Source organism: Callithrix jacchus, chromosome 8, assembly GCF_049354715.1.
Source record: "Callithrix jacchus isolate 240 chromosome 8, calJac240_pri, whole genome shotgun sequence".
Lineage (NCBI taxonomy): Eukaryota > Metazoa > Chordata > Mammalia > Primates > Cebidae > Callithrix > Callithrix jacchus.
The window spans coordinates 69,665,583-69,687,024 of NC_133509.1; the positions used below are offsets into that span (position 1 = coordinate 69,665,583).

At 38.4% G+C, this 21,442-nt stretch overlaps 1 protein-coding gene and 1 non-coding gene across 5 annotated transcripts in view; both read left to right on the top strand.

Annotated features, from left to right (window-relative positions):
* Window positions 1–21,442, top strand: part of PRORP (protein only RNase P catalytic subunit) — a 164,421-nt gene that overhangs the window by 64,182 nt on the left and 78,797 nt on the right. The window lies entirely within an intron of this gene.
* On the top strand, window positions 7,067–7,205 carry LOC118145385 (small nucleolar RNA SNORA7). The gene has a single exon (XR_004730500.1). It is a non-coding gene; the product is annotated as a small nucleolar RNA SNORA7 (small nucleolar RNA).

Consider the following 21,442-nt stretch of genomic DNA (forward strand, 5'->3'; position numbering starts at 1 on the left):
AATAAATGGTATCTTGTCATTTTTTTTTTTTTTTTTTTAAGGATGGAATTTCACTCTGTTGCTGAGGCTGCAGTGCAGTGGCACTGTTAGAAATAGGTGCTTGGTGCCACAAAGAAAAACCAGCACTTAAACTGAAAATTTCTCAGCAAAGCAACTTTACTTCTGCAGAAGGATGCTGCTTGTTTCTGATGCAATCACAAGTGCACACCAAACAAAGGAGAGAAGGAGTTTTTATTCCTAATGCAGTTCCTTTTTCTGTGTCCTTCCCCTGTTGGCTGGGGTTGGACCATACAATCTAAGCTGATTGTGATTGGCTAAGACTTAAATTTTTCCAAATAAGGTAGTAAAATGAAAGCTTTGAAGGCCGAAGTAGTAAGTGGGAATAGAATTGATTTACAGGCTTACAACTCATAATCAGGAGGTTGAGTTTGAAGAGGAACTTAGTTGTCCCAACAGCATGATATCAGCTCACAGCAGTCTCTGCCTCCCAGGTTCAAGCAATTCTCATGGCTCAGCCTTCCAAGTAGCTGGGACTACAGTCGTGTGCCACCATGCCTGGCTAATTTTTTTTTTTTTTTGTATTTTTAGTAGAAACAGGTTTTTGCCATGTTGGCCAGGCTGGTCTTGAACTCCTGACCTCAGTTGATCCACCTGCCTTGGCATTCCAAAGTGATGTGATTACAAGGGTGAGCCACTGCACCTGGCCCAGTATCTTGTAGTTGTTTTTTTTTTTGTTGTTGTTATTTGTTTGTTTGTTTGAGACGGAGTTGTGCTCTTGCTGCCCAGGCTGGAGTGCAATGGCACAATCTTGGCTCACTGCAACCTCCACCTTCCAGGTTCAAGCAATTCTCCTGCCTCAGCCTCCTGAGTAGCTGTAACGACACGCATATGCCACCATGCCCAGCTAATTTTTGTATTTTTAGTTGAGACAGGGTTTTACCATGTTGGTCAGGCTGGTCTCAAACTCCTGACCTTGACCTCTCAAAGTACTGGGATTACAGGCGTTAGCCACCACACCTGGCCAGAAATGTCTATTTCTTTGCCCATTTTTAATTGTTTTTATTATTATTATTATTGAGTTATAATTTTTAACATACCAAATAGATTTTTATCAGATACATAATCTGCAAGTATATTCTCCCATGCTTTGGATTCTCTTTTCAGTGTTTTGATGATATCCTTTGAAGCATGAAAGTTTTAGTTTTGATGAAGTGCAATTTATTTTTTATTTTGTTTTTTGTGCTTTTGGTGTCTAAGAAATCATTGCTTAATCCAAGGTCATGAAGATTAATGCCTATGTTTCTTCTGAGAGTTTTCTAGTTTTAGTTCTTGCACTTGCAGTGTTTGCATTGTTAGGGAAACAGTTCAATCTTGAGACATGATAAATGAACATAATCTAGAATATAGTGAGATGAAAGGGGACTAGCCTTCATCCTATTTAATTTATTTGTTTAATCTGTAAATCTAGGCAGACTAATTCTTGCTACTTATCTTATAATGTTTTTCAAGTGTAAATTGTATTTTATTTGAAGTACTTTTTTTTGTTTGTTTGTTTTTTTAGAGATGGGGTCTTGCCATGTTGCCCAGGGTAGTCTCAAAGTCCTGGGCTCAAGCAATCCACTCGCCTCAGCCTCCCAAACTGCTGGGATTACAGATGTGAGCCACGGCACCCAGCCTGCATAAAGTAATATATTTACCTGGTTTCAAATTTTGAGCCTTTTTTGTTTTTAAGAAGAGGGAAGGGTTCTGAGTGACTGGAAGATTGATTATATAGCCTGCATTTTAAAAAGGACACTTATAGAAACTTGGCAGGGAATTACTATATTGATTCAATTACTGTTTCTTACCTTTTCCAAGCCAGATACTGTTTTAAGCTGTGAGGATATGACCATAGATCAGTAACAGGAATGGTAGGCATAAGGTTAGGCTAATGGTTGTGTTGTCTGAACGAGAAATGCATATTGAGCATCCTGTTATCTATTAACAATGATTCTTGTGTTCCCACATGACTCTTTTCCTTAAAGATTTACTTGAATTATCAGAATAGAAAATAATATTTACCGAAAATACATGAAATTTTTTTTTTTTTTGAGATGGAGTCTCGCTCTTGTTGCCCAGACTGGAGTGCAATGGTGCAATCTCAGCTCACTGCAACCTCCACCTCCTAGGTCCAAGCAATTCTCCTACCTCAGCCTCCCAAGTAGCTGGGATTACAGGTACCCACCACCACACCTGTCTAATTTTTGTATTTTTAGTAGAGATGAGGTTTCAACATGCTGGCCAGGCTGGTTTCCAACTCCCGACCTCAGGTGATCTGCCTGCCTCGGCCTCCCAAAGTGCTGGAATTACAGATGTGAGCCATGGCGCCAGGCCGAGATAAGATTTTTTAAAAAATAAGTATTATAAACCCAGTGCAGGGGTTCACTCCTGTAATCCCAGAACTTTGGGAGGCCAAGGCAAGTGGATTAGGAGGTCAGGAGTTTAAGACTAGCCTGGCCAAGATGCTGAAATTCTGTTTCTACTAAAAATACAAAAATTAGTCCTGTGTGGTGGCACTCACCTGTAGTCCCAGCTACTTGGGAGGCTGAGGCAGGAGAATAACTTGAACCAGGGCAGCAGCGGTTGCAGTGAGCCACGATCACACCATTGCACTCCAGCCTGGGCAACAGAGCATTATTTGGTCTCAAAAAAAAAAAAAAAAAAAAAGACTACCGCAAAATGGTTTAGTAACATTTAATTCTCTAGAATATGTTGTAATTTTGGAGAAACTATAACTAAATTTATTTTATTATTTATTTATTTATTTTTTTTTTGAGAAGGAGTCTCACTATATTGCCCAGGCTGGAGTGCAATGGCATGATCTCAGCTCACTGCAACCTCTGCCACATGGGTTCAAGTAATTCTCCTGCCTCAGCCTTCCAAGTAGCTGGGATTACAAGTGCCTGCCACTATGCCAGCTACTTTTTGTGCTTTTAGTAGAGACTGGGTTTCACCATGTTGGCCAGGCTGGTCTTGAACTCCTGACCTTGTGATCCACCCTCCTCGGCCTCCCAATGTGCTGGGATTACAGGCATGAACCACGGCACCTGGCCTATTTTTTCTTTTTATTTGAGACAGAGTCTTGCACACAGATCGGAGTGCAGTGGCATTGTTCTTGTGGCAGTGAAGAAGTCTCACAAGATCTGATGGTTTTATAAGAGATTTCCCCTTTCACTTCTCTCATTGTCTCTTGCCTGCCGCCATGTAAGACATGCCTTTTACCTTCTGCCATGATTGTGAGGCTTCCCAAGCCATGTGGAACTGTCAGTCCATTAAACCTCTTTTTCATTATAAATTACCCAGTCTTGGGTACATCTTTATCAGCAGCGTGAAAACAGACTAATACAACCTGCAACCCCAGCACTTTGGGAGGCTGAAGCAGGAGGATCACTTGAGCCCAGGAGTTCAAAACCAGCCAGGGTAGCATAGCAAGACCCTGTCTTTACAGAATATCAAAAAAATTAGCTGGATGTGGTGGCATGCACCTGTGGTTCCAGCTTCTCAGGAGGCTGAGGTAGGAGGGTTGCTTGAGCCCAGGTGTTTGAGGCTGCAGTGAGATGTGATCATGCCACTTTACTCCAGCCTGGACAACAGAGTGAGACCTTGTCTCAAAAAACAAAAACAAAAAAAATGAAACAAAAATTGGGTGGGTAATTGACAGTATTATCCACCAAATTGCTCAAGCCCAAAACCAAGGATTCCAACCTCAAGTCTCTTTCTCACTAACCTCGTGTCTAGTAGACTGACAAATTTTCTTGGCTATAATCTCCCAAAAGATCCCATGGTCTATCTAGTCACTTCTTTCTATCACCATTAACATCATCTGTCACCAAAACTCCTAAGTGGTCTCCTTGCTTTTTTTCATGCTTGCCTCAATAACTTCCCATTTCACTTATAATGAAATCCAAGTTCCTTGTCATAGATTATAACCTTATTATCTGGTCTTTACTTCTCTTTTCAACCTCATCTGGTTTTTTTCTCTTTGTCTTTCAGTGAATTATAGGTACACTAGAATTTTTCCTGTCCCTCAAACATGCCGAATTTGTTCCTGCCCCAAAATCTTTGTACTTGGTATTTCTTTAATATTCTTCCTTCTTCACATAGCTGGATTATTATCAGCACCTCAGAGGCCTTTCTTGATTCTTCCAGAGTAACCTCATTCTGCTTAGTCACTTCTGTCTGTATTTTCAGTTACATCAGGATTGTCAATTCTAGCCCAGGAACAAGAGATGAGTTTCAACATGGCAATGCAAAACTGTCTTTGCCTGGATTCTCTTTTTCAACATCAAGTTCCTTTATAGTGGTTTGATGTGTAAAGAGTCCATGCTTTTGTTGATCATTTATCCTAGAATGATCAGGGAGAGAAATCTAAGTCTCTATGTCTCATATTTTGCACATACCTCCATAACTTTCATTTCAAGAAATTAGTTTTTTTTTTTTTCAGTCATCACTAATAATTGGTACTGTGAGAACCCCCCTGAGGGGACAGGGACAACATTGTATAATAACTTTTCATTGAGAAAACAAGGGAGGGGCCAGGCGTAGTGACTCACACCTGTACTGTAATCTCGGTACTTTGGGAGGCCAAGGTGGGCAGATCACTTGAGGTCAGGAGTTCAAAACCAGTCTAACCAACATGGCAAAACCTGTCTCTGCTAACAATACAAAAATCAGCTGGGTGTGGTGGCGTATGCCTGTAATCCCAGCTACTGGGGAGACTGAGGCAGGAGAATTGCTTGAACCCAGAAGGTGGAGGTTGCAGTCAGCCAAAATCATGTCACTGCACTCTAGCCTGAGGGACAGAGAGGAGAAATAAAAAAGAAAAGGATATAAAGTGAAAAGCTTCTAATGCTGCATTTTCTCTTCCCCACACACCTACCCATGATTCAGTTCTAATGCTTTTGTTCTTTGTTCCTTTTGCAGTTTGCATTTTGGATTTTCAGTGTCCATAAGCTCTTCTAATAGAGGATGTATAGGGGAGAAAAGTTAATTCTAGTTAATTATGCTAGCTGTTCAAAATTCTGCTCCCTATTTCTGTGGATAACTGAGAATTGGTTAAAATGGCTTCAGCAGAATGAAAATTTATAATGTAATTTAAAAGAATTATGGCTGACACCAGCACTGAATGCTTTCATTCTTAGAGCATGCTTGGGGCATTGAATAGAAAGTGGTTTGGTGGAAACACTCTAGAATTTGTTTTGACTGCCATCTCTTAGTTGGTTTTACTACAGTGAGAGAAAAATGGAGGCAAGAGTGTTAGTCATTAAAGGTCATTTGGCAAAGCGTTTACTTGGCAGTGAGTTTCTATTTTTTCTGCCACTAAGTTATTTTATTTATTTCTGTTGATTTACATAACCTCTTGTAAAAGTTTCAATACCATAAAGCACCTAAGATACAATAAACTATGCTCAGTATTTTTGTGTGTATATAATCCTGGGCATTTTTTTTTTTTGCCCAAATTATAGAAATGTTACTGAGTTTCTCACTACCCATGCTTGAAATTATGTTTCAATAATGTTCAAATGGGAAGGAAACTTAGAAATACCTTATCATGTTTACAACCGGAAATATTAAGTATTGAAGTAGAATTTTTATCATATCTCCTTAACTTTTAAATACTCTTTCCCATATAATTTTTTCTCTCTCAACGTCTGGCTTTAGAGGTAGAATGTCTTTTTCCTTATGTCTCAAAACTTGGGTATCCTATTCACACTACGGTGTCCTTCTTTGAAGAACATACTGTCCTCACGTCTGCTCTGAGAAGCTGTTTGCGTAATTTTTTTCTTTTCTTTTTCACATATATATATGAGAAGCAGCATATTAGAGTTTGTATGCATGGGATGAAAGTGGAAGGATGGGATTACTCCTAGAGGCAGGCATGCTTACACTAGGCAGAAGAGAGAGACTGCTGCCTAGTGTAAGAGAAATGCTGCCTCGTTGAAAGATAAATGCTGCCATAAGAAGTCAAAAAGTCTTTCACATCCCTTCCAAGTTGTATTCCTAGGTATTTTATTCTGTTTATAGAAGTTGTGAATGGGAGTTCACTCATGATTTGGCGGTTTGTCTATTATTGGTATATAGGAGTGCAACCCAAATGCTCATCAATGATAGACTGGATAAAGAAAATGTGGCACATACATACCGTGGAATACTGTGCAGTCATAAAAAAGGATGAATTCATGTCCTTTGCAGGAACGTGGATGAAGCTGGAAATCATCATTCTCGGCAAACTAACACAGGAACAGAAAACCAAACACTGCATGTTCTCACTCATAAGTGGGAGTTGACCAATGAGAACACATGGACACAGGGAGGAGAACATCACACATTGGGGCGTGTCAGGGGATGGGGGGATAGGGGAGGGATAGCATTAGGAAAAATACCTAATGTAGATGACCGGTTGATGGGGAAAATACAACCTTCTAGATCTAGCTCAGCCTTCCAGCAAACAGCTCAGTAGCCTCAACACCCATTACTGTATTAAAGAAAGTAGCAACCAATACATAATCTTCAAAATCATAAAGAAAAAAAATTTTTTTTGAGACGGAGCCTTACTCTGTTGCCAGGCTGGAGTATAATGGTGCGATCTCAGCTCAGTGTGACCTCTGCCCCACAGGTTCAAGCGATTCTTCTGCCTCAGCCTCCCGAGTAGCTGGGATTATAGGCACTTACCACCACACCCAGCTAATTTTTGTATTTTTAGTAGAGACAGGGTTTTACCTTGTTGACCAGGATGGTCTTGATCTCTTGACCTCGTGATCCGCCCGCCTTGGCCTCCCAAAGTGCTGGGATTACAGGTGTGAGCCACCGTGCCTGGCCCATGAAGAAAATAAACTATGCCTAGTACATTCTTTTTCAGAAGATAGGCAAGTTGTGATTTCTTTTTTGAAAATTTATAATTGTAAAGAAAATCCTAAATTGTAAATATTCTGCATAATTAAGAAGGCAGGAAAATCATAATGCTTTTTAGAAAGTTTTTTTTACATATGATTTTAAGTTTTATTGTTTATCTTGAAATTCATTTATATACCTCCTGGGATTGCATCTGGAGAGTGCCTAGTATTCTGCCAGCTTTGGAAAGGGAGGGAAAGCAAGCCTGGCAGAGGCACCCATTCCATTCCCAACTTGCTCCGTAGCTGGCGATTGGAAGACACTCTGCGACAGTATTTAAAAAAAAAAGAAATTAATTTATATGAAGTGTTCAGATAAATGTAATATTAGCATATGCAGTGTTTTATTATATAAAATATTCTTATTATAGATATTAGAAAACATTAGCGAGGCACACTCTCTTATACCATAGTGGGAATGTAGTTAGTTCAGCTTCATGGAGTCAGTTTAGTACTGTATCTATTCAAAATGTACAATAATTTATCAGTTCCACTTTCAGAAATCCGTTCTGCAGAAATATTTGCACGGGTACATAAAGATACATAATTTTTGTTACATCTCCAATAGCAAAAAATTGGAAATTATACAGAAGCCAGTTGAATACTGGGGGTGAATTTACTGACATAGAAAGATACTCATGATACATAAAAAAGACAAATTGAAAACAAAATATATTGGACGATCCCAGGAAAAAAAGAATTGCTGTGCATGTGTTTATTTGTATTCATGGAAAAAAAGCCTGGAAGTAGAAATTATCTACTGACCAGTCACTTTTTCCTTTATACAGTTACATATTTTTATAAGCACTTATTATAGTTTTAAAAAAATTCACACATATTTTAAAGATAAGAAATGAAAATAAATCTAATAGTATAAACTTAATCTAATGTTTCTGCTATTCTGTAGAATATTAATTTTCAAGCTTGAGTTTGAAAAACTCAAAAACAAGCAATTTTAGAAGTCACATAGGTCTTTTAATGATTTTTAGGGTGGAAATCTTTTTTTAATTATATATGTGAAATTTAGGAAACTGGAACTTAGTTCTAAGAGTGATATACTTCTTTCATTTTCAAAATAGAAGTTTGTCATGTTTTCATAACCAATAGTTATGTTTTCAGGGAGTCACTTTAGTATTATAATAGTTTAAATTACCTAGAGTATGACTTTTAAAAACATATGCTAATTAGCCCAAGGAGAATATATAAATTCGGAAAAACCTCAGACTTAAAAGTTATTATATGTAATATCAAAGCAATGTAATTGTAAGTTTCTCCCTAGGGAATCTAAAATATCACCCAGACAAGTCACTGTTAGTGTGGATTCATGGAAGAAGATCTAAAAATAAATAAATAAATATAAGTGATAAACTTGGGCTGTGAATCTTAAAACAACTAATCAGGTAGCAACATTTAAATACTATTTCAGGCCAGGTGTGGTGGCTCATACCTGCAATCTCAACACTTTGGGAGGCCGAGGTGGGAGGAGCACTTGAGCCCAGGAAGAGACCAGCCTGGGCAACATATTGAGATACCCCCCTTGCCCCTACCCCTGCCATCTCTACAAAAATAAAAATTTTTAAATAAGCCACATCTGTAATCCCAGGACTTTGGGAGGCCAAGGAGGGTGGATCACCTGGGGGCAGAAGTTCAAGACCAGCCTGCCCAACATGGGGAAACCTGATATCTACTAAAAATACAAAAAATTAGCCGGCTGTAGTGGCACACACCTGTAATCCCAACTACTCAGAAGGCTGAGGCAGGAGAATCGCTTGAACCAGGGAGGTGGGGGTTACAGTGAGCTGAGATTGCGTCACTGCACTCCAGCCTGAGCGACAAGAGCGAAATTCTGTCTCAAAAAAATAAAAATAATAAAAGCCGGGTGTGGTAGCACACACCTGTAGTCCTATCAACTCAGGAGGCTGAGGTAGGGGGAAGATCACTTGAGCCCTGGAGATCTAGGCCACAGTGAGCCGTGATTGCACTGATGCACTCCATCCTGGGTAACAGAGTGAGACCCTGTCTCAAAACATAAATATTTCTATCACATAGGGGAAAGTAAATCTAATCATGACTCCTTAGTTTTAAGGAGTTACATCTGGGTAGTCAAAGCTGATATAAGTGACTTGAGGAAATAAATGTACATTTGTGGATGCCAATCCAGAAGTCACAAAAAAAAAAAACAGAAAAGAATGGTTCTTGGTTTTTTCTTACTGTTCATTTTTCATGACATGGCAACTCAGGGAATTCACACTGCCCTAGGTCAAACAGTGCGAGGCTGACTACTTTCTTTTGTCATGTATACTTTACCCACTCCTGCCTTGACATGTGTAAGAGTTACGTTTTGTCATGTGACTGCTGGGATAGTCTGCATCACTCAGAACTATTCTTATCAACTGCTAATGATCAACTATCAAGTGGGTTTTTAGTGAAGGGATCCAGGGCATAAGTAGCAAGAAGAGTGAAGCCAGGCAAAATTTCTATACTGATTTGGCTTCATAGTCCTTACTTTTCAAATGTCCCAGAAAGAAGCATTCTGCCTAGTGTTTGAAACAGGATTTCCCCAATTGTTGTAGTAGTCAAGTGATCCAGTATCTTAGAACAGCATTAAAAACACTGTGTTGCCAAGCTCCTGTATCTGTTTTTCTCTGGCACAATCCTAATGGCAAGTTGATTTCCCATCACTGATGTGTCATTGATAATGTTTGTGCGATAATCATTTTGGGTGTGGTAAGATTGTCTCTGTGAGTCATTATTGTGTGTATCTTGCTTCCATGACAGTATTTTAAAACACCCTCCTTGGGAATGTGGTAGGAAGAGGCCACCTATGAAAATATAACATCCATTTTAACAAAAAAAAGTTTAAATATTTGTTGTCAGTAACGTAAATAGCAATTGCAGAATGAGTAATAAATTTACTTAAACTTTTTAAAAAAGCTATATAAATTATTCTTTCCTAATTATTACAGTGGTAACACTTTATTAATCATAATTTTCTGGTAATGCTTATTTTAAAACAGCATTTTTTCCTTTTAAAATTGTTTCTATTTCACAATTTTCACGAATATAAAGGTTGGTTTTTCTCCCGGGCAAATACAATTAAGATCAGTTGATTAAAATCAGTTCAGATCTTACCTTTTTTTTTTTTTTGCAGTGAGTTAGACATGGCTTTTTTCTAGATAGTATTAGGAAGGGTACATGGTTTCTTAGAGTATTCACTCTGCCACCTCAAGTGGATACTCCTTATTGATAGATTATTTCTACCCCATTTTGTCTTATGAAAGATGTAAGATGGTTATAATAATGTATGCCATACAGAAAATAAAATAAATTTAAAACAAGTTAAAGTTAATGTAAAAAGGATACAAGGGGAAAATAAGCTTAGAGAAGTAAAAGGTTTAAGGTGGGTGCACAAAATGCATATGGTAAAGTGCTTTATTAATTTGGCTCTAAATTCTGTCAACAAACCTGAAAGATGATAACATGATCACTTAAGATCAGGAGCTCGTGCTTTGATCTGCTTGCACGTCATTTATAAGTACCTCACATTCATCATAAACATTTCTCTTTCCTAAAGAGATTATCAAAGGAGGTAGGTTGAGAGCAGGGACAGAAGACAGAGATCAAAACTTTGGAGGATGGAGAAGTTTGAAGGAACTCCCAATTCTGATATATCTTCCAAAGGAGCTATTTCCACTATAAGACTCATTAATTTATAGGATTCACATAATTCATAAGATTAAATAGAAGCAAATTGTTCAGAGAAGGTACCATTATACCTAATACTGAAACCAAAGGGATTTTTCCTGTGGACCCTCACAGGGCAGGGCCATGTGGGCACTCTGAGTACTATTTACACGTTCTTGTTACGAGCAGGTCAATGGATTGTGTAAGCATCAGCAGTAAAGGAGTCAGGAGAACAGTGGGTGAGCTTGAGAGAGGCTTCTGAAAGTACTGAACAGGCCTCAATAACTCATCAATAACTAATGCTATGAAGTTGGAGAGAAGACTAAATAGGAGGACTCCTGCCCTATGACCCTTTTGGAAAATAATTTTTTAAGCTGATTTTTCATTCAGTTCCATAGTAATCCACAGCAGTACTAGACTTTGTTTTAAAATTTTATAATATAATTTCATTGCAGTTTTTTTAAAAGTTTGGTTACAAAAAGAAGCATATGTTCCTAATATTACTGCTGTGTAGTAAGCACTCTGAAGAGGTACTTATGTGAGTTCTAGTATCAGAATTGCCTTTTATGTCTATTAGATAATTATAGTGAAGGCTGGGAACCGTAGCTCACTCCTGTAATCCCAGCACTTTGGGAGGCTGAGGTGGGTGGATCACAATGTCAAGAGATCGAGACCATCCTGGCCAATATGGTGAAACCCTGTCTCTGCTAAAAATGCAAAAGTTAGGCTGGATGCTGTGGCTCGTGCCTGTAATCCCAGCCCTTTGGGAGGCCAAGGCAGGTGGATCACCTGAGGTCAGGAGTTCGAGACCAGCCTGACCAACATGGTGAAACCCTGTCTCTACTAAAAATACAAAAAATTAGCTGGGCATGGTATCAGGTGCCTGTAATCCCAGCTACTCTGGAAGCTGAGGCAGGAGAATTGCTTGAATTTGAGAGGTGGAGGCTGCAGTAAGCCGAGATCATGCCATTGCACTCCAGTGTGAGCAACAAGAACGAAACTCCATCTAAGAAAAAAATACAAAAATTAGCTGGGCATGGTGGCATGCGCCTATAGTCCCAGTTACTTGGAAAGCTGAGGCAGGAGAATTGCTTGAACCTGGGAAGTAGAGGTTGCAGTGAGCGGAGATTGCGTGACTGGACTCCAGCCTGGCAACAGAGCAAGACTCCATCTCAAAAAAAAAAATTTATAGTGAGTACTTGCTACAGTTTGAATGTGTCCACTCCACATTCATGTTGAAACCTAATTCTCAGTGTAACAGTATTAAGAAGTGAGGTCTTAATATCCTGTATCCCAGCTACTTGGGTGGCTGAAGCAGGAGAATCACTGGAACCCAGGAGGTGGAGGCTGCAGTGAGCCAGGATCATGCCACTGCATTCCAGCTTGGGTGACAGAGCGAGGCTCCAGCTCAAAAAAAAAAAAAAAAAAAAAAAAAATGCATCCAGAACAAAACAGCAGACCTGGGAGGGAAAAAAAGAGAGAGATCCAAGATGGCTGATCACTAGCAGCTCAGGCTTGTGGCTCCCAGTGAAAGCACAGAGAACAAGAGGACGCCACACTTTCAGACAGATTTTTGTTGCTCACGGACTAGGAGATTCCCAGCGGAGGAGCCCCACGGGTTGCCAGCACAATTCTTGTGGCCGGCGCAGTGGTTCTCAGTGCAGAGTAAACAGGACTGGGTCCCCTTTTAGTCGACGTTTGGAGCTCCGCGAAGGCAGAGTCGCCCATTCAGCTGATTGAAGAAGGGATTCAGTAGGGAAGCCAGAGACTCCTGGGCAGAAAAGCACCAAGAATCTTGATGCCGCTGTGTTTTAGCTGGTGCAGTGGGTTGCTCAGATTTCGGCACTGGGAATTAACAAGTTGGACGTCCACTCAGAGACCTAATTTGAAAGTCGGTAATTACAAAGATGACAGGTGGATAAATTTACAATGATGGGAAGAATCCAGCGTAAAAAGGCTGAGAATACTCAAAATCAGAATGCCTCTCCCTCTGCAGAGGATCACAGTTCCTCATCAACAAAGGAACAAGGCCTGATGGAGAACGAGTGTGTTCCAATAACAGAATTGGGCTTCAGAAGGTGGATAACAAGAAATTTCTGTGAGTTAAAAGAACCTGTTCTATCCCAATGTAAAGAAACTAAGAACCTTGAAACAGGTTTGACGAAATCCTAATGAGAATACACAATTTAGAGAGGAATATAAGTGAATTAATGGAACTGAAGAATATAATACGAGAACTCTGCGAAGTATGCACAGGTTTTAACACTCGAATTGATCAAGCAGAAGAAAGGATATCAGAGGGCGAAGACCAACTTAATGAAATGAAACGAGAAGGCTGGGCGTGGTGGCTCACGCCTGTAATCCTGGCACTTTGGGAGGTCGAGGCGGGTGGATCACGAGGTGAAGAGATCGAGACCATCCTGGTCAACATGGTGAAACCCCGTCTCTACTAAAAATACAAAAAATTAGCTGGGCATGGTGGTGCGTGCCTGTAATCCCAGCTACTCAGGAGGCTGAGGCAGGAGAATTGCCTGAACCCAGGAGGTGGAGGTTGTGGTAAGCTGAGATGGCGCCATTGCACTCCAACCTGGGTAACGAGCGAAACTCCATTTCAAAAGAAAAAAAAAAATGAAATGAGAAGACAAGATTAGAGAAGAAAAAGTAAAAAGGAATGAGCAAAGTCTCCAAGAAATATTGGACTATGTGAAAAGACCTAATTTACATTTGATAGGTGTACCTGAATGTCATGAAGAGAATGAATCCAAGCTGGAAAATATTCTTCAGGATATTATTCAGGAAAACTTTCCTAATCTAGTAAGGCAGGACAATGCTCAACTCCAGGTAATACAGAGAACACCACAAATATATTCCTCAAGTAGAGCAACCCTAAGACACATAATTGTTACATTCACCAGGGTTGAAATAAAGGAGAAACTTCTAAGGGCAGCTAGAGAGAAAGGTCAGGTTACCCATAAAGGGAAGCCTATCAGACTTACAGCAGATCTCTCAGCAGAAACCCTACAAACTAGAAGAGTGAGGGTCAATATTCAATATCCTCAAAGAAAAGAATTTTCAATCCAGAATCTCATATCCAGCCAAACTAAGCTTTATAAATGAAGGAAAAATAAAATTTTTCACAAACACGCAAGCACTCAGAGACTTCATCACAACCAGGCCTGCTTTACAAGAGCTTCTGAAAGAAGTACTATACACAGAAAGGAACAACCAATATCAGTCATCCCAAAAACTTACCAAAAGATAAAGAGTATCTCCATAATGAAGAATCTATATCAACTAATGGGCAAAATAGCCAGCCAGCATTAAATGACAATATTAAACTCACAAATATCAATATTAATCCTAGATTTAAATGGATTAAATGCCCCAATCAAAGACATAGACACACAAACTGAGTAAAAAGTCAAAACACATTGGCATTCTGTATCCAGATCCATCCCATAAGCAAGGACACACAGACTCAAAACAAAAGGTTGGAGGAAGACTCACCAATCAAATGGAGAGAAAAAAAAAACAGGAGTTGTAACTTTCATCTCTGACAAAATAGACTTTAATAGTAACAAAGACTAAAACAAACAAGGGCATTACATAATGATAAAAGGATCAATGCAACAATAGGAGTCAATGATCATAAATATATATGCACCCAATATAGGAGCACCCAGATACATAAGACAATAATAGTGGGAGACTTTGACACTACATTGTTAATACTCAACGGATCAACAAGATAAAAAATTAACAGAGACATTTATGATGTGAACTCAGACCTGGAACAAGTAAACTTAGTGAATATTTATAGAATTCTTCACCCCAGGTCCACAGAACATACATTTTTTTTTAGTATCACATTACACCTATTTTGAAAGTGACCACATAAATGGAAGCAAATCACTCTTCAGCATTTGCATAGCATTTCACAGATTTAAATGAAATATTGGTTGGCTGTTTGTTATTTTCTTTCCTTATTCCTTCCTGTCTCCGCTGTTAAGCACAATTATCGGCATGAAAGAGGTTTTTAATACCTACTTTTAGATTGCATTCCAGCCTGGGCAATAGAGCAAGACTCATGTTCTCTCTCCCCCTTTTCTCTTTCTCTTTCTTTCATAAAAAATAAAAAAATAAATAAAAATGTTAATAATGCTGAAAAAAAAAAAGATGAGGGAAAAAAATGTATACAGATTGGGAAGAAAGAAACAACATTGTTGGCCAGTGCGGGCGGATCACGAGCTCAGGAGTTCGACACCAGCCTGTCCAAGATGGTGAAACCCAATCTCTTTAAAAAAAGAAAAAAAAAAAAGTGAGGTCTTTAGGAGGTGATTAGGTCATGAGGGCTCATCGATGGGATTAGCACCCTTATGAAAAGGCTTGAGGGAGTGAGTTCAGTCTTTTTTCCTTCTGTTCCTTTTGCCTCACTGGGTGAGGACACAGTGTTCAAGGTGCCATCTTGGAAGCAGAGACCCAAGGCCTTCACCAGATGGAGAACCTGTTGGCACCTTGATCTTAGAATTCCCAGCCTCCAGAACTCTGAGGAAACAAATTTCTGTTCTTTATAAATCACCTACTCTCAGGTGTTTTGTAGGAACAGACTGAGATTGTACCATTACTTTAATGTGAGAAAGGAAGCTTGCAAAGTCAACCTAACATTATTTAGTTTAATCAGTCTTACCTAGGTCATAAATACCTAGAAACTGCTTATACATGTAAAGTTATAGAATTAATTTAAATGGAAACTTTCCAATTATAATAGGTCTCTCCATGTTATGGTATGAAAACCTGTGTTATGTCAGGAAAACCTCTGTTGTGTCAGGAAAATCTGAAAATGTTCTTATCTCTTGAGGAAAGAGATAACAGGTAATCTTATTGGGTTTAAGCTTGGAGGAAAAATGGAAACAATAGTTTCTCTTCAGATGGCCCAAAATAATCATGCCAGATAAAAACACAGTATTTTAACAGTATTAATATTTTACCAAAAGAACTTGAAGGTGAAAATCCCAAAAGCCATGACAATTTCATGGTTGTGAAAATATTAAGTATGCAAAATTCTTAATTATTCTCCAGTATTTTGTATTAGCATTTCCATTTCTTATAGCTCATTTATACAATATTTTTAAATTAGTGTTTTTTATATATTTATACACACACACACACACACATATAAAATTTTTTTTAGAGATGGAATCTTGCTCTGTTGCCCAGGCCGAAGTGCAGTGGCATGATCTCTGCTCGCTGCAACCTCCTCTGGAGTTCAAGCAATTCTCCTGCCTCAGCCTCCCAAGTAGCTGGGACTACAGGTGTGTGCTGCCACCCCTGGCTAATTTTTTGTATTTTAGTAGAGACTGGGTTTCACTGTGTTGCCCAGGCTGATTTCGAACTCCTCAGCTCAGACAATCCACCCACCTTGGCCTCCCAAAGTGCTGGGATTACAGACGTGAGCCACCGCACTCAGCCTAGTGTTAAATTATTCTAATTAATAAGATAACTCTTCAGGAAGAACTGACTTTCATGATATTTCTTCATCCCATCTGAGTTATATATATATATAAGTTATATATATGTAAGTTATATATATATATAAGTTATATATGTAAGTTATATATATAAGTTATATATATATAAGTTATATATATGTAAGTTATATATATATAAGTTATATATATAAATAAGTTATATATATATGGTAGATTTTAAAGTTTTTTTACAATAAGACTTTTATTTTAGAATAATTTTAGATTTATAGAGAAGTTTCAAAGATAGTAGAGTTCTCATATACACCACACCCAGTTTTTTCTATCACTAACATAGTAGTATGGTACATTTGTCAAAATTAGTGAGCCAATATTGATATATTATTATTAACTAAATCCATAGTTTATTTAGATTTGCTTATTGTCTTTGTTCTCTTCTGGAATCCCATCCAGGATACCATGTTACATTTAGTCATTTTGTTTCTTTAGGCATCTCGTTCCTATGAGAGTCACTCTGACTTTTCTTCAGTTTTGATGAAGAAATTGACAATTTTGAGAATAATTTTGTAGAATGTTCCGTCAGTTGGGATTTTTATGTTGTGTTTTTCATAATTAGACTGCAGTTGTGGGTTTGGGGTAGGAAGACCACAGAGGTAAAATGCCATTCTTGTCATATCATATCAAAAGTAGATAGTATCAGCATGACTTATCACTGTTGATGTTCACCTTGATCACCTGGCTAAGGAAGTTTTGTCAGCTGTAAAGTTACTCTTTTTTTCCCCTTGCCATATTGTACCCTTCAGAAGGAAGTCACTATGTGCAGCCCTCATAAAGAGCTGGTTGGCAGAGTTATGTTTCACTTCCTTGAGAGTAGAGTATTTACATAAATTATTTGGAATTCTATGCAGGAAATTGTTCTACCTTATTTACTTATTTATTTATGGTAGTATGGACCCACGGATATTTATTTTTAATACTTTGGGTTATAATCTAATACTGCTTTATTTTGTTGCTCACAGTGTGTTCTACTTTTGGCCATTGCCAGGTTTTTGTTCCTGTAGGTGTTTTATGTTTGTTTTAGTACGTCCTTACTCTCTGGCACTTCAAAATGCTTCATTGTATACAAAATTTTATTTTTTATTTATTTATTTACTTTCTTTGAGACGGAGTCTCTCGCTCTATGGCCCAGGCTGAAGTGCAGTGGCATGATCTTGGCTCACTGCAACTTCCGCCTCCCAGGTTTAAGTAATTCTCATGCTTCAGCCTCCTGAGTAGCTGGGATTACAGGTGTGCACCACCAGGTCTGGCTAATTTTTGTATTTTTAGTAGAAATGGGGTTTCACCATGTTGGTTAGGTGGGCCTCAAAGTCCTGACTTCAGGTGATCTGCCCACCTGGGCTTCCCAAAATGCTGGATTACAGGCATGAGTCACTGTGCCCAGCCACAGAATTATTTTTTAAAAGCTAAAAAACATGATAATTAGTTAGGCTCTTCCAGTTGTCTTTCAAAGAAAAATGCTGTTCCTGTTTTGTTATTATTGAGGGCAATTAAAGGAAATGTGTTACTACTACCTAGTGTCACAATTTTGCCCAGTCACCTTATAATTTTTTTTTCAGGGGTTAATCTTATTTGTGGGTTGTCTGTTTGGAGGATTAGTATGTATTTTTGATTTTTGTTTTTGTTCTTCCTTAGCAGTGGAGTAGGAACGGCACAGATAAAAGAAGAAATGTAAGCAATTAGTATAAACTTATTTAGAGCAGCTCTCCTATTGTCTGATGTGATCGAAAGGTGGTTTTTTGTGGTTTGGTTTTTTTTATTTTTTAGAGACAGGGTTTCTTTCTATCACCCAGGCTGGAGTATAGTGACAGGATTATAGCTCACTTCAGCCTTGAACTCCTAGACTCAAGCAGTCCTCCTGCCTCAGCCTCCTGAGTAGGTAGGACAACAGGCATGGGGCACAATACTTGGCTAATTTAAAAAATTTTTTTTTTGCAGAGCTGGAGTCTTGCCATGTTGCCCAGGCTGTTCTTGAACTCCTGGCCTTAAGCAATTTCCTCACCTTAGCCTGCCAAAGTGCTGGGATTACAGACATGAGCTAGGGCACTTGGCCTGAAAAGCAGTTGTTAAAACTCAATTGATAGCACTAGTTACCTCCAAAGGGGAAGTTTAAATAAAATGTTGGTTTTTGATATTATGTATTTGTATAGTGTTTTTTTTTTTAATAACAGTTTTTTTTAATCTGGAAAATATATAAAGGTTTATTTTTAGAGTTACTGGAAATGCAAAGAAAAGAACTTACCCTTTCTGTAATTTGAAATACTTTAGAACTTGAGAATTTTTTTCCATACTTGATGCCCTCAAAAGTTTTGATTATTTTACATTAATTTTGTTTAGCTGGGCCTGTTTTTCACTAGTTTAGCTGTAATAATTAAATTGGCACTTCTGCCCAATTATTTTTATTTAATTGCAGTGATAACTTTAGCATTTGAAGAGTTCAAGATCAGCCTGGGCAACATGGCTAAACCCCATCTCTACAAAAAATACAAAAATTAGCCTGGTGTGATGGTCGGCTTCTGTATTCCTACCTACTTAGGAGGCTGGGGTGGGAGGATCACTTGACTCCAGGAAGTGGAGGCTGCGGTGAGCCAAGATCATGCCACTGCACTCCAGCCTGCACAACTCTGTCTCAAAAAAATAAAAATTAAATTAAAAGTCCAGATTTTAGTCTAAGGATATTCTTTTGATAGAACCAATCATTTTATTATTGCATTGAGCAATAACAACAAAAAATTCTCCTTTGAAGATAAAGCAAGAACATCCTAAGGTTGTTTATTGAATTGGTTCATTAAATTCTGAACCACTAAATATGTACATATTGTATAGTTATCTTGAACTTTGTATTTCACAAATGGTATCTGTTATCTCCTTTAAGTTGGCAACCACAAAAAACTTCCTGCGGAGGAACAGTTTGTCTTTTTAGGTAAAACTCTGCTTATTTACCTTTCTCCTTCAATTTTTTTTTCTTCCACTTTAAACCTTTGTCAAAGGTGATACTCATTGTCACAAGGCCATGTTACTGGAAAGTAGTGTTGGGAAAAGCTTTGAGAAAAAATGAGAAAAAAAATTTTTTTTTCTGCTTGAGAAAGAAAATAGGTCAATGAGACCACAAGACCTAACATTTCATTTTATGTGCTCAAATTGAAGATGTATGTCACGACTCCTGCCTCCCTAGTTACAAAGTTATCACCTAAGAATACTGTTCAATTTCTTTAATGAATTTCTTTACATTCTACTTTATTATTTTAATATACATTTGTAAAGATATTGCTATGCTGCAAAGTTAACTAATTTATTTAGCCTGTCTGCAGTGACCACAACTACATTGATCTGAACATCCTAATCATTTTATTCACCAAATATTTTTTAAGGGCCTCCTTGTTTTAAGGCCCTACACTTGGTGTTTCGGAAGTACAAAGGTAAAAGAAGCATAGTCTTTATCCTTAAGAGTTTTATAATCTCTTGGGGGAAATAAGAAAAAAAGATAAATATCCGTAGCAGAAGACATATCAGCAACATGTTCATTGTACCAGTAACTCTATGTACAAGAACTGCAAGTAACATTTCTTAGATTTTCTTGTAGGTCTGACTAATCTTTCTGTCCAGTTGTTCAGAAGTATTGAGCCTTTATGGTATTTCCAGTTAACTTATTCGTAATAGCCTCAACATCTTTTGCTTTTTTTTAACTAACATTTATTAAGAATTTCACGTGTACCAGCAACTGTTCTGAGTACTTTCTACACATCTCATTTAACCCTCTCAATAGTCTAATGTATTATTTTTATTTTACAGATATAAAAACTGAAAGTTAGAGAAGTCAAGATACTCACCCATGATAAATTCAGAGCTAGTAAATATCAGAGTTGGGATTCAAACCCAGATTTTATATGCCAGAACCTGAGCTTAATGATACTATTATTTTCTTTATATATAGGATTTGTCACATCTGCTCTATTTCTTAAAAAAAAAATTCACAGGTTTTTTTTTTTGAGACGGAGTCTTGCTCTGTACAGGCTGGAGTATAGTGGCACCACGTCAGCTCACTGCAACCTCCACCTCCCTGGTTCAAGAAATTCCCCTGCCTTAGCCTCCCACATAGCTGGGATGACAAGGCACACACCACTATGCCTGAATACACAAATTCAATTTTTGTATTTTTTTTTTTTTTAGTAGAGACAGGGTTTCACATGTTGGCCAGATTGGTCTCAAACTCCTGACCTCAGGCAATCCACCCACCTCGGCCTCCCAAAGTGCTGGGATTTCAGCCATGAGCCACTGTACCCAGCCTACAGTTTTAAACACAGAGACAAGGTTTCACTATGTTGCCCAGGCTGGTGTTGAACTCCTGGGCTCAAACAATCCTCCCACCTTGGCCTTCCATAGTGTTGAGATTAAAGGCATGACCCACTATACCTCATGAAAGAAAAGTTATTACTGGTTTTTGTTTTAATTGGGTATTTAAATGTTTTTGAAGTAGAAAATATTCAATCTAGCAAACAACTCAAGTTTGTACTATCACCATTGTGGCTTCGTACACACACTTTTGTTTTGTTTTTTCTGGACACCTCTCATGGATAAAAATGTAACTTTTTCATTTGGCTAATTTATTCTCACCTTTCAGGTCTCAACTTGGGGGTCCTCTCCAGGAAGACTTCCCTAATCTCCATCCCATCCCTGCCACCAACTCCTCTTCAGTCTGGGCGCTTGACCCTTCCTCTGTTCTCTCTAAGAAGCCTATTATAATCTTTCATAGCACCAGTCACACCATTGCAAAGATCTCAGCTCCTTGACAGCAGGGACTGTTCTGTGTTTTAGAAATCACAACATCCAGCACAGTGGTTGGCCTGTCATAGGTAAAAAAAAAATGTTGAATGAATGAATGTTTCAGACTTCAAAAGGAGTCACCAAGTGACTCCTTTTATTCTGTTTTTCCACCTAACATGACTCATGATAGAGTGCTGCTTATGGTGGACATTGTCCCTTTTTGATCCTCTAGTCTTTCTGGTGAAGAAGGTGTGTTTTTCATATCCCTGAATCCTTGAGGTCATTAGCTGGGAGAGGAGTGAGGGAATGCTGTTAGTGAATTCCGAGTGAGGTAGAGGACACTGTTATTCCGCTTCCTTTTTCTCCAGGTGAGAATGTGGCCAAGCTTTAGAGTTTGAAGGAAGATAATCACGATAACATTAAACCCCAGAGATTATCAGTAGTAGTTCACTGTTTATTGGTTGGGACTTCTATTTTAAGTACTGGCCAGGTCTGGTTCAGATCCATAGCTGTTTTTGTTTT